The sequence below is a fragment of the Salmo salar genome, chromosome 29 (assembly GCF_965601325.2).
Source record: "Salmo salar chromosome 29, fSalSal1, whole genome shotgun sequence".
Classification (NCBI taxonomy): domain Eukaryota; kingdom Metazoa; phylum Chordata; class Actinopteri; order Salmoniformes; family Salmonidae; genus Salmo; species Salmo salar.
In genome coordinates, this window is record NC_138319.1 from 34,814,884 (window position 1) to 34,827,864 (window position 12,981).

A 12,981-nucleotide genomic window follows, 5' to 3' on the forward strand; every position below is an offset into this window, starting at 1 on the left:
AACTTTGAGGAAAATGCTAACGAAGTTCAATTAAAACATTGACTGTAGTACTCGATTAGGAAAAACACTAGATCACTGCTACACGCCTTTTCGAGACGTCTACAAGGCCCTCCTAATGTCGGGAAATCAGATCACGACTCCATTTTGCTCTTCCCGTCCTATAGGCAGAAACTCAAACAGGAAGTACCAGTGCTAAGGTTTATTCCACGCTGGTCTGACCAATCGCAATCCATGCTTCAAATTGTTTTGATCACGCGGACTGGGATATGTTCCGGGTAGCCTCTGAGAATAACATTGACACTTACCCGGACACGTGACTGAGTTCATTGGGAAGTGTATAGGGGATGTTGTTCCCAAGGTGACTATTAAAACCTACCCAAACCAGAAAGCGTGGAAAGATGACAGTATTCTCACAAAACTGAAAGTGCGAAACACTGCATTTAACCATGACAAGGTGACTGGGAATATGAGTACAAACAGTCCAGTTATGCCCTCCGTAAGGCAATCAAACAGGCAAAACGTCAGTACAGAGACAAAGTGGAGTCGTAATTAAACAGCTCAGACACGAGACGTATGTTGCAGGGTCTACAGACCATCCCAGATTACAAAGGGAAAACCAGCCACATCGCTGACACTGACATCTGGCTCCCAGACAAGCTGAACACCTTCACCCGCTTTGAGGATAACACAGTGCCACCGACGCCCAAAGACTGTGGGCTCTCCACAGACGATGCAATCGCCATCGCACTGCACACTGCCCTATCCCATCTGGACAAGATTAATACCTATGTCAGAACACCATAGTACCTTCCTAGCTCATCGTTAAGCTTGGGTTTAAACCCAGCTCTGTGTAACTGGGTCCTGGACTTCCTGATGGGCCACCCCCCCCCCCCGGTGGTGAAGGTAGGAAACAACACCTCCACTTCGCTGATCCTCAACACAGGAGCCCCCCTACAGGGAGGAGGTGAAAGCCCTGGTGGAGTGGTGCCAGGAAAATAACCTCTCCCTCAACTTCAACAAAATGAAGGAGATGATCGTGGACTTGGAGGAGGTGGAAAGCTTCAAGTTCCTCTGCATACACATCACTGACAATCTGAAATGGTCCACCCACACAGGCCGTGTGGTGAAGAAGGCGCAACAGCTCCTCTTCAACCTCAGGAGGCTGAAGAAATTCAACTTGGCCCCTAAAACCCTCAAACTTTTACAGATGCACAATTGAGAGCAGCCTGTCGGGCTGTATCACTGCCTGGTCCGGTAACTGCACCGCCCGCAACTGCAGTGCTCTCCGGAGGGTGGTACGGTCTGCCCAATGCATCACCGGGGCACACTGCCTGCCCTCCTGGACACCTACAGCACCCGATGTCACAGGAAGGCTAAAAAGATCATCAAGGACATCAACCACCCGAGCCACGGCCTGTTCATCCCGTTATCATCCAGAAGGCGAGGTCAGTACAGGTGCATCAAAGCTGAGGCCGAGAGACAGAAGCTGTTTTTCAGTCTCAAGGCCATCAGACTGTTGAAAAGCCATCACTAGCCTGCTACCACCCAGTTACTCAACCCTGCACCTCAGAGGCTTCTGCCCTATAGACATAGACATGGAATCACTGGTCACTTTAATAATGTTTACATACTGCTTTACTCATTTAATATGTATATACTGTATTCTATTCTACTGTAATTAGTCAATGCCACTCGTCCTAATATTTATATATTTCTTAATTCCATTCTTTTACTTTTAGGTGTATGTATTGTTATTAATTGTTAGATACTACTGCACTGTTGGAGCTAGGAAGACAAGCATTTCACTACACCCACAATAAAATCTGCTCAATACGTGTATGTGACCAATACAATTTGATTTGATGGGGGGGGAGCGAGTTGCCACCAACACACTCATCCAACCTATTACTCCTTTACTCAAAAATTACCTAAATTATTATCTTTATCTTATGGCTTTCAAATCAAATGTTATTGGTCACATACACATGGTTAGCAGATGTTAATGCGAGTGTAGCGAAATGCTTGTGCTTCTAGTTCCGACCGTGCAGTAATATCTAACCTAACAATTTCACAACAACTACCTTTTACACACAAATGTAAATGAATGATTACGAATATGTACATGAAAATATATGAATGAGTGATGGCCGAACGGCAGGCAAGATGCAGTAGATGGTATAGAGTACAGTATATACATATGAGATGAGTAATGTAGGGTATGTAAACATTTATATAAAGTGGCATTGTTTAAAGTGGCTGGTGATACATTTATTACATCATTTTTTCCATTGTTAAAGTGGCTAAAGTTGAGTCAGTATGTTGGCAGCAGCCTCTCAATGTTAGTGATGGCTGTTTAACAGTCTGATGGCCTTGAGATAGAAGCTGTTTTTCAGTCTCTCGGTCCCCGCTTTGTAAATTTAGAAACATATATAGATCGAACTTCATTTAAACATATCTACCATTTTTTCATTTTCAATTTTTTTTATTATCAACTTATATCTCCAAAAGTTGTGATGACACGGAGGACATTTTTTGTTGTTGAGCAAGAGCTGTGGCAGCCAGGGAAAGTGTTGGGGAAATAATTTGATGACATCTTGTGGTCGTAACATCATATTAATGTGATTTACAGAGGGGCGGGGCAGTTACCCCAGGGGACTCGTTAAAACGGAGTACCCTATAATGAACAGTGCGCCACTGTCTCCGTTCGGCCGCGCTCCATATGGACGTTTTGTAACTGTATTCTGGTTTTGCATACAAGGAGACAAGTATGGCATGGTTTGGTGAACGTTTGTCGTTGTTTATGATAACAGCTTTTTCTAATTAAGTAGGCTACAACAATCATGTTGACAATTTAGAAACTTGCCTTCCATGTGCGGGCACAACGTGGGAATTCGTGGAACGTGGAAATCGGAGGCGGCTGTTGGCTACGATGCCTCGAGAGTAGACTGTTGAAAACGTCCTAGAATACTACAGGCAAGGGACATGGATGACAACAACAATGAGAACGCTCGCTGCAAGTTGTCTGACTGCCAGGGCGACTCGTCAGCTGATAGCTGGGCAGCAGCAGGAAACAATGCTGGAGGAGATCTGGAAGAGGTTCAGATACATCTCACCTGCCTACCGGAGTGATACATGACGGCTAAATACACCTTATCAGCATATATGCTCTGCTGGGCAGTACTGAAACTCTACCAGGTAAGATGGTCTCACTGAAGCAGTCGAAGTTAATGGAATGTTTATGCTTCTCTCTCTCTGAGTGGAGTAGTACTTTTTTGTTGTGAAGTCCTCCCCATACTAGAATTAAAAATCACAATAGTAATGACCAATGTATGCTATGCACTCTGTTGTCTTTTTTTTAGTTTAGGCAAATCTAGTCATTTTAAAAGGTTATATGGTCATGTTATTGTTGCCCACATCCTCTAAATTACACTGACTGTACAAAACATTAAGAACACCTGCTCTTTCCATGCCATAGACTGACCAGGTGAATCCAGGTGAAATCTATGATCCCTTATTGATGTCACCTGTTAAATCCCCTTCAGTCAGTGCAGATGAAGGGTATATTCTTCTGAACTATATGGAGCCACTGAAATGATCTCTGTGGTTGCTTATACAAACCTCTTCAAAGTGTTGTGTAAAATGTGTCCTGTATTATGTACTCAAATATGAGGCGCTATACCACAACAACTAGTCTATTCCTAAACCAGATATCAAACTAAAATCTTTCCCAAGAGTCTAATAATCATCTGCAAATGATGTTGTCTTGTGTTTCACTAATTCTCCCTCTTTCTGCCAAAGTGACATGCATTTACTCTCATACAATCGGTCGCTATGGAAAAACCCTTTTGGTTGGCTCTCCTGGGCTCCTGCATTGATATTTTATAACAGGGCCAAATGATCAATGCATGGGAATGTTTCACCAAGCCAACCCGCTGAAACACCTACACTTAGCACCATGAAAGGCATGTTTATACCTGGCACATTACTGTTATCTCTTCGTCAGTAAAGCCTTTAAAGTACCGTTCCAGGCTGCCAAGGACTTCCTAAGATCACAGTCGAAACCGATTGAAACCAGAAGAGAAGCAACAGACAACGAAGTAAGGTCAAATTAGTGATATATTGATCATTGGCATATTGATTGAGAGATTCTCTTTGTCGTGTTTGTCCCATTATTGGATCGAGAGAGAATCCTCTTTGTGTTGGCTGGAAGTGCGGTAAGATTACGTGGGCTGCCAGAGCAGACAGCTGTGGAAGTGGACAAAAGTGTCTCTGTGGTTGGGTCCTCGGTCCTGCCCTGCCAAACCCCCTAGCTTAGCTGGCTCTTTAGACAAGATGCCTGTTGTCATGGTTGCAGGGCTAAACAGCAGCATATTGGCCCTTATAAACACAGTCCCATTCACCCGGGGGTAAAGATATCAGGATATAGACCCTTATAAACACAGTCCCATTTACCCAGGGTTAAAGATATCAGGATATAGACCCTTATAAACACAGTCCCATTTACCCAGGGGTAAAGATATCAGGATATAGGCCCTTATAAACACAGTCCCATTTACCCAGGGGTAAAGATATCAGGATATAGACCCTTATAAACACAGTCCCATTCACCCGGGGGTAAAGATATCAGGATATAGGCCCTTATAAACACAGTCCCATTCACCCAGGGGTAAAGATATCAGGATATAGACCCTTATAAACACAGTCCCATTTACCCAGGGTTAAAGATATCAGGATATAGACCCTTATAAACACAGTCCCATTTACCCAGGGGTAAAGATATCAGGATATAGACCCTTATAAACACAGTCCCATTCACCCGGGGGTAAAGATATCAGGATATAGACCCTTATAAACACAGTCCCATTTACCCAGGGGTAAAGATATCAGGATATAGGCCCTTATAAACACAGTCCCATTCAACCAGGGGTAAAGATATCAGGATATAGACCCTTATAAACACAGTCCCATTCAACCAGGGGTAAAGATATCAGGATATAGGCCCTTATAAACACAGTCCCATTTACCCAGGGGTAAAGATATCAGGATATAGGCCCTTATAAACACAGTCCCATTTACCCAGGGGTAAAGATATCAGGATATAGGCCCTTATAAACACAGTCCCATTTACCCAGGGGTAAAGATATCAGGATATAGACCCTTATAAACACAGTCCCATTCAACCAGGGGTAAAGATATCAGGATATAGGCCCTTATAAACACAGTCCCATTCAACCAGGGGTAAAGATATCAGGATATAGACCCTTATAAACACAGTCCCATTTACCCAGGGGTAAAGATATCAGGATATAGACCCTTATAAACACAGTCCCATTTACCCAGGGGTAAAGATATCAGGATATAGGCCCTTATAAACACAGTCCCATTTACCCAGGGGTAAAGATATCAGGATATAGACCCTTATAAACACAGTCCCATTTACCCAGGGGTAAAGATATCAGGATATAGACCCTTATAAACACAGTCCCATTCAACCAGGGGTAAAGATATCAGGATATAGGCCCTTATAAACACAGTCCCATTCACCCAGGGGTAAAGATATCAGGATATAGGCCCTTATAAACACAGTCCCATTCACCCAGGGGTAAAGATATCAGGATATAGACCCTTATAAACACAGTCCCATTTACCCAGGGGTAAAGATATCAGGATATAGGCCCTTATAAACACAGTCCCATTCAACCAGGGGTAAAGATATCAGGATATAGACCCTTATAAACACAGTCCCATTTACCCAGGGGTAAAGATATCAGGATATAGACCCTTATAAACACAGTCCCATTCACCCAGGGGTAAAGATATCAGGATATAGACCCTTATAAACACAGTCCCATTCAACCAGGGGTAAAGATATCAGGATGGCCCAACCCATATTAGACACACCCTATAGATTTGAGGTCATGTGTTGGACTCTCAGTTGTCCCCCGGTAGAATAAACTTGTATGTTTTGTCATACAGCACCTCGGCTCATCCAAATAAAGTCACACTTTCCCAGAAGTGTAATCAATCTATTTGGGTGTTATGGAAAAGTGTGTGTTGCTGTCAAACAATTTTTCCGGTTCACTCTGTTTTGACGTCTGCTTGTCAGTGTTATCAGCATGACAGGTAGATGTACTTAATGTATAGGCTTGTCCAAATGGACCCCTATTCCCTATGTAGTGCACTACTTTTGACAAGAGCCACATAGGTCCTGGTGAGAAGTACTGCTTAATTTGGGAAGCAGATCAGGACAATAGGAACCTGTACTGTACTTCCTGTAAAGTGTTGATGTGGAACATGTATTTCCTGTTTTCCCGTCTAATGAAGTGTCATTTAAAAGATCACGGGGACAGGGGGTGGCTTGGCTCTGTTAGTCAGGTTGTTCACAGTGAATCCTCATGTATTACAGTTCCCTCCGACTTCTGTTGTGTGATCAGCCCTGAAATGGTTCCTGAAGTGTATCAGAGGGATGAGTCTGACAGATCCACGGGCACATCGGGTTGACGCAGCAGGTAACATTATAACACCCATTATGAGTCAGGTCAGGAACACTTCTCTGTTGGGTGTAACGAATGTCACTGTGGATATCGCCCTCTGTGGTGCTGTCTGTCTGCCTGCCTGTCTGTCTGCCTGCCTGTCTGTCTGTCTGTCTGTCTGTCTGTCTGTCTGTCTGTCTGTCTGTCTGTCTGTCTGTCTGTCTGTCTGTCTGTCTGTCTGTCTGTCTGTCTGTCTGTCTGTCTGTCTGTCAGGACAAGAAACTTCTCCCTAGGTCTCCCTGTAACTCCTCTAACATTCCACACTGTGCAGGAAGTAACCACAGGGACAACAAGCTCAGCCAAACACACACACACACACACACACACACACACACACAGAGCACACACAGAGCACAGCCCCAGTCTCAACTCGTGCACAGATTCAGCTCTTCTTATCACGTAAAACCTCTTAGTTCACTTTGAACTGCCTCTCTGAATTCCTACGGGTATGATGGCTTTGAGATATGGTAATCAGGGAAGGTGTGCACTGGCAGGTCGCTTAATTCAACCTGTCGGAATCAACGTAATATTAACGGTTCACTTCAATAGTTTGAAATGTATACAGGACGTCTAGTTATAATAATCTAATAACATATTTACAACGTATACATGATGTAATGTAAACTCTTTGTGCATAACCGCTTGCCCTGTGCTGAGGTGAAAGCCACCCGCTGTAGTCAGGGCTGGTCCAGATGAGTCTGGAATGTTTTTGGTGTGAGCACGTAGAGGGAAGGAATAGGTTTTAAAGAACCGCTCCGGGTCCCAGTCTGGGAGGAGATTTGGTGGGGTCGAGGGTCACACGTCCGAGAACCACAACCATAGTGATCCTATTAAATTACTATTAGTAGTATTCTAATTCCTAATTCTATGGTCAGAGGTCGTGTCAGGTCTGCTGCTCTCGTTAACTCTGTCAGTCAAGGACACACACACACACACACACACCAAGTAGATCAAAAACACATGCATTTTTTTATAGTCACGGAACTTAACGTGCAGTAGGCCACGAAACAATGCTCATTACCGGGTTATTTTAAAAGATTGATATCCTGGTCAAGTGATGCTTGTTTTTCCATTAGTTTCGCCTTTGACCTTTTTTTTTTAGACTTAACGAGTTAGCAACCAGTCAGGAAACGAGAACTTGATAGTCAAGATTAATTAATGAGGCTTGTTCTCGGTTCAGTGGAAACACCGGTATTGACGTCAACCTCTGAAAGTCGTACGTGTCATAATGAGGTACCTTTGGTACACACTTCCTCTTCCTATATACAAATGCATAAACACACACACACACGTCTGCCCCCTAGCAAAAGAGGTTTGACGTGCACCAGCAGCTGCAGTAGCCTCTGTGGTGCTCCCTGGGAAATCCCCAGTGGGGAAACAACCAGTTCTGAATGCAGCACCATGAGTATACAGATGTATTACTATCCAGTCCCCCTGATGTATTTTCAGTTTATCTTTATTAGGCAGATATTTTTTGTTGTCTTGTGTCTGTCATTTTACGACGGTCTGTTTGTAGCCGTACACGGCTGCTTCATACTGCTCCCTCAATATCTACGTGGTAGTAAACGCACCACACTGTACGCTACAGTTAGCTTAGCTTGAAGTGAGAATATGTTTATGTGTAGCTGCTTCATACTGCTCCCTCAATATCTACGTGGTAGTAAACGCACCACACTGTACGCTACAGTTAGCTTAGCTTGAAGTGAGAATATGTATGTGTAGCTGCTTCATACTGCTCCCTCAATATCTACGTGGTAGTAAACGCACCACACTGTACGCTACAGTTAGCTTAGCTTGAAGTGAGAATATGTTTATGTGTAGCTGCTTTATTGAATGTATCTCAAATGGCACCCTATTACCCTATAGGTCCCTCTAAAGTAGTGCACTACAAAGTAAATGGGGGTGCCATTTGCACTTTGTGTCATACTGCCATATCAGTTGGTGCTGAGACAGGCTTCCCTCAGTATCAACGTGGCGCTAAACGCATCATATGCTACAGTTAGCTTGTCTTTCTGAACTGAGATTATATTTATGTGTAGTTTGTGGGTTTCCTCATTTTAAAGTATATTTTAATGAAGCTACACGCTTCTAGCACTTCTGAAAGGTCAGGGATGCTACCTAAAAGAACAGAGCTAGCCTGCTGTATTTTTGAATCTTTTTGTTTGTTTGTTTGTTTGTTGACACCATAGCTAACAGGCCTGGCGTCTGTTGCAGGGCGGTGCACGACCTCTAATGTTCTGTTCTCTTGTCCTCTTCACAGAGACTACGATGTGCGCCTGCCTCTCCACAGGTGAGGAAGAAATGTTTTAATAGACATTTACATCCATTTCAATGGACATTTTACCATAGGCCTCTGGGTCAAAAGTAGTGCACTACTTGCTGTATATGTGGAATAGGGTCCCATTTGGGGTACACCTAATGTAAAACCCATTTTGAATAATAAGGTGGGTATTTAAAATGTGAACAGCTCTGATGTTTTACGGATTGGAACGTTGAGATACTGGTGAATGTTTTGTGAATGTTCAGAGCATGGAGGCGTGTTGTTTGGATAGCTACTGTAATACAGGGCTGGGCTTCTTATAGATGACTTCCAGTCAACTACGCTCTAGGATGTCTGGGATGGGAAGTCGGGATTTCTACAAGTTCAAGTTTTAGCTTGTTTGTCTGGATCTTGTGTCATTTAAATATCTGTGTTAAATAAACTAAGCGGTATCGACAGAACTGGAAGAAAGGAATCATGGCTCTCTCTCACTCACTCACTCACTCACTCACTCACTCACTCACTCACTCACTCACTCACTCACTCACTCACTCACTCACTCACTCACTCACTCACTCACTACCTTTTCACCTCAACCGGTTTCTTCAGAGCTTTGTTCAAATCAATTGTTATTGGTGGCAAACACATTTTTTAGCAGATGTTATTGCGGATGTAGGGAAACGTTTGTGTTCCTAGCTCCAAACGTGCAGTAGTATCGGACAATACATACAAATCCTTCCGAGAGAACATTGGATTGAAGGGATTTGATTTGACATATTGTCAGCAGATGCCGGAATCTGTCATTACAGCCAGGTTTGTAATGATTGTTCAGCTGTTTTGGATGCCCTGGGACTTTCTGTGTTCTCTCTCTACCTGTCCAATGTTTGCTGGATCTTTGACTAATGATGAGTTCAAAGGTTCAAGCAGCTTCAAACTCCTAGTTAGATCCGTATGATTACAGTATTACACCACTCGTTTAGATTTTCACAGCCGGTTGAAATGCTGAGGCCTTTACATTAATAAAAACCCTAAGTAAATACTGAAGCAAGGGCTTTGTATTACGAGGCTTGCAGAAATGTTCACAGGGGCTTAGCCCTCGTGGAGATCTGGAAAAAAATAAGCCAACTCTTGTTTCGTAATATAAGGCACAAAGCAGAGAGAAGCCAGTGGAATTGACTTCCACAAGCTGAAAATGAAAATCCTATGGCCATTTCTCTTTGTTGCTGAGGCTTCTTTTCTGATCAAATCAAATTGTATTTTATTTCAGTCGAGCTGTTCTGTGTGTGTGTGTGTGTGTGTGTGTGTGTGTGTGTGTGTGTGTGTGTGTGTGTGTGTGTGTGTGTGTGTGTGTGTGTGTACACGTATACTGAGTGTACAAATCATTAAGAACATCTACCTAATATTGATTTGCATCCCTTTTGCCCTCAGAACAGCCTCAATTCGCCGGAGCATGGACTGTACAAGGTGTCGAAAGCGTTCCACAGGAATGCTGGCCCATGTTGACTGCAATAATTCCAATTGTCGTGTTAAGTTTGCTGGCTGTCATTTGGGCGGTGGACCATTCTTGATACACACAGGAAGCTGTTAGAGCGTTAAAAAATCAGCAGCCAGCAGCAGTTCTTGACACAGTCAAACCGGTGTGCCTGGCACCTACTAATCCGTAAATCTGGTGTCTTGCCCATTCACCCTGTGAATGGCACACGTACACAATCCATGTCTCAATTGTCTCAAGGCTTGAAATCCTTCTTTAACCTGTCTCCTCCCCTTCATCTACACTGCTTGAAGTGGATTTAACTGGTGACATCAATAAGGGATCATAGCTTTCACCTGGATTCACCTGGTCAGTCGATGTCAGGGAAAGAGCAGGTGTTCCTAATGTTTTGTACACTCAGTGTATATCCGTGTGTGTGTGCTGTGCTGTACAAGGCAGTGAAATTGGCAGCCGTACCAGTCCCCTCGCGCTCGGTCTTCCAGGGAGGTAGATTCACTGTGCCAATGCAAACCAAAGCCCGGGCAACACTTTCAAAGGGCTTTTCTGGGTGAAAGGTGGAGCCTGTGTAATTTATGCTGTCATGACCCAGTGAGGGAGCTGCTGCTTGGGATAACTAGGGGTTAAGTTCCACCACAATGCTCTCTATATGTTTTCTGAAACTACAGCACAGCTATAATGGAAAGTGTGAGTACCAATGGTCTTTTCTTGAGCAATGATATTTGTGATTCACCGGTACACTCTTAGAAAAAATGGTTCCAAAGGGTTCTTCGGCTGTTCCCATCGGAGAACCATTTTTTGGTTCCAGGTAGCACCCTTTTTGGTTTGATGTTGAACGCTTGGGTTCCATGTAGAACCTTCTGTGGAAAGGGTTCTACATTAAATCCAAGGGGTTCTACCTGGAACCAAAAAGGGTTCTTCAAAGGGTTCTCCTATGGGGACAGCCAAAGAAACCTTTTTAGTGTAGGCTTTAGTTCCGTAAAAAGATACCTCTCTGTCAGGAAGAAATATTTTTATCTGAGCCAATTAGCCTTGCTCAAAACCTGATCAAACACTGGCTTTCAATGGCTGTTAATTCTTAGAAACTATTTATAATCCTAACCTCTGCCAACTCCTTTGTTGCCTTCAAAACTTTCTAGCTATAATTTCCTGCAGAATTGAAGAAGCTGACTGGTGTTCATCTTAACGTGAACAGTAGTTGTTGTTCACATGGCTGGATCATTCGTTGGGTTTGTGTTGGCAGGCATTAGGATTAGTAGAGGAGGGTAACTGAAAGACCAGTCATCTGAAGGCTGACCCACTGGGCCACTCAGTCTTAACACTCTGCTGCCAAGAGCTTTCCTTTCTACCCAGTGGAATGACACTGTTCACATCTCCCTTCCAGAACATCTTCCGGATCAAATCAAATTGTATTAGTCACATGCGCCGAATACAACAGGTGTAGTAGACCTTACAGTGAAATGCTTACTGACGAGCCCCTAACCAACAATGCAGTTAAAAAAAATACGGATAAGAAATAAAAGTAACAAGTAATTAAAGAGCAGTAGTAAAATAACAATAGCGAGACTATATACATGGGGGTACCGGTACAGAGTCAATGTGCGGGGGCACCGGTTAGTTGAGGTATTATGTACATGTGGGTAGAGTTATTAAAATGACTATGCATAGATGATAACAACAGAGAGTAGCAGCGGTGTAAAAGGGGGGGCAATGCAAATAGTCTGGGTAGCCATTTGATTAGATGTTCAGGAGTCTAATGGCTCGGGGGTAGAAGCTGTTTTGAAGCCGCTTGGACCTAGACTTGGAGCTCCGATACCGCTTGCCGTGCGGTAGCAGAGAGAACAGTCTATGACTAGGGTGGCTGGAGTCTTTGACATTTTTTAGGGCCTTCCTCTGACACCGCCTGGTATAGAGGTCCTGGATGGCAGGAAGCTTGGCCCCAGTGATGTACTGGGCTGTACGCACTACCATCTGTAGTGCCTTACGGTCGGATGCCGAGCAGTTACCATACCAGGCAGTGATGCAACCAGTCAGGATGCTCTCGGGTGCAGCTGTAGAACCTTTTGAGGATCTGAGGACCCATGCCAAATCTTTGTAGTTTCCCGAGGGGGAATAGGCTTTGTCGTACCCTCTTCACGACTGTCTTGGTGTGCTTGGAACATATTGGTGATGTGGACACCAAGGAACTTGAAGCTCTCAATCTGCTCCACTACAGCCCCATCAATGAGAATGGGAGCATGCTCGGTCCTCCTTTTTCTGTATTCCACAGTCAGCTCCTTTGTATTGATCATGTTGAGGGAAAGGTTGTTGTCCTGGCACCACACGGCCAGGTCTCTGACCACCTCCCTACAGGCTGTTTCGTCGTTATCGGTGATCAGGCCTACCACTGTTGTGTCATCGGCAAACTTAATGATGGTGTTGGAGTCGTGCCTGGCCATGCAGTCGTGAGTGAACAGGGAGTACAGGAGGGGACTGAGCACGCACCCCTGAGGGGCCCCTGTGTTGAGAATCAGCGTGGCGGATGTGTTGTTACCTACGCTTCCCACCTGGCCCGTCAGGAAGTCCAGGATCCAGTTGCAGATGGAGGTGTTTATCCCCAGGGTCCTTAGCTTAGTGATGAGCTTTGAGGGTACTATGGTGTTGAACGCTGAGCTGAAGTCAATGAATAGCATTCTCACATAGGTGTTCCTTACGCCCAG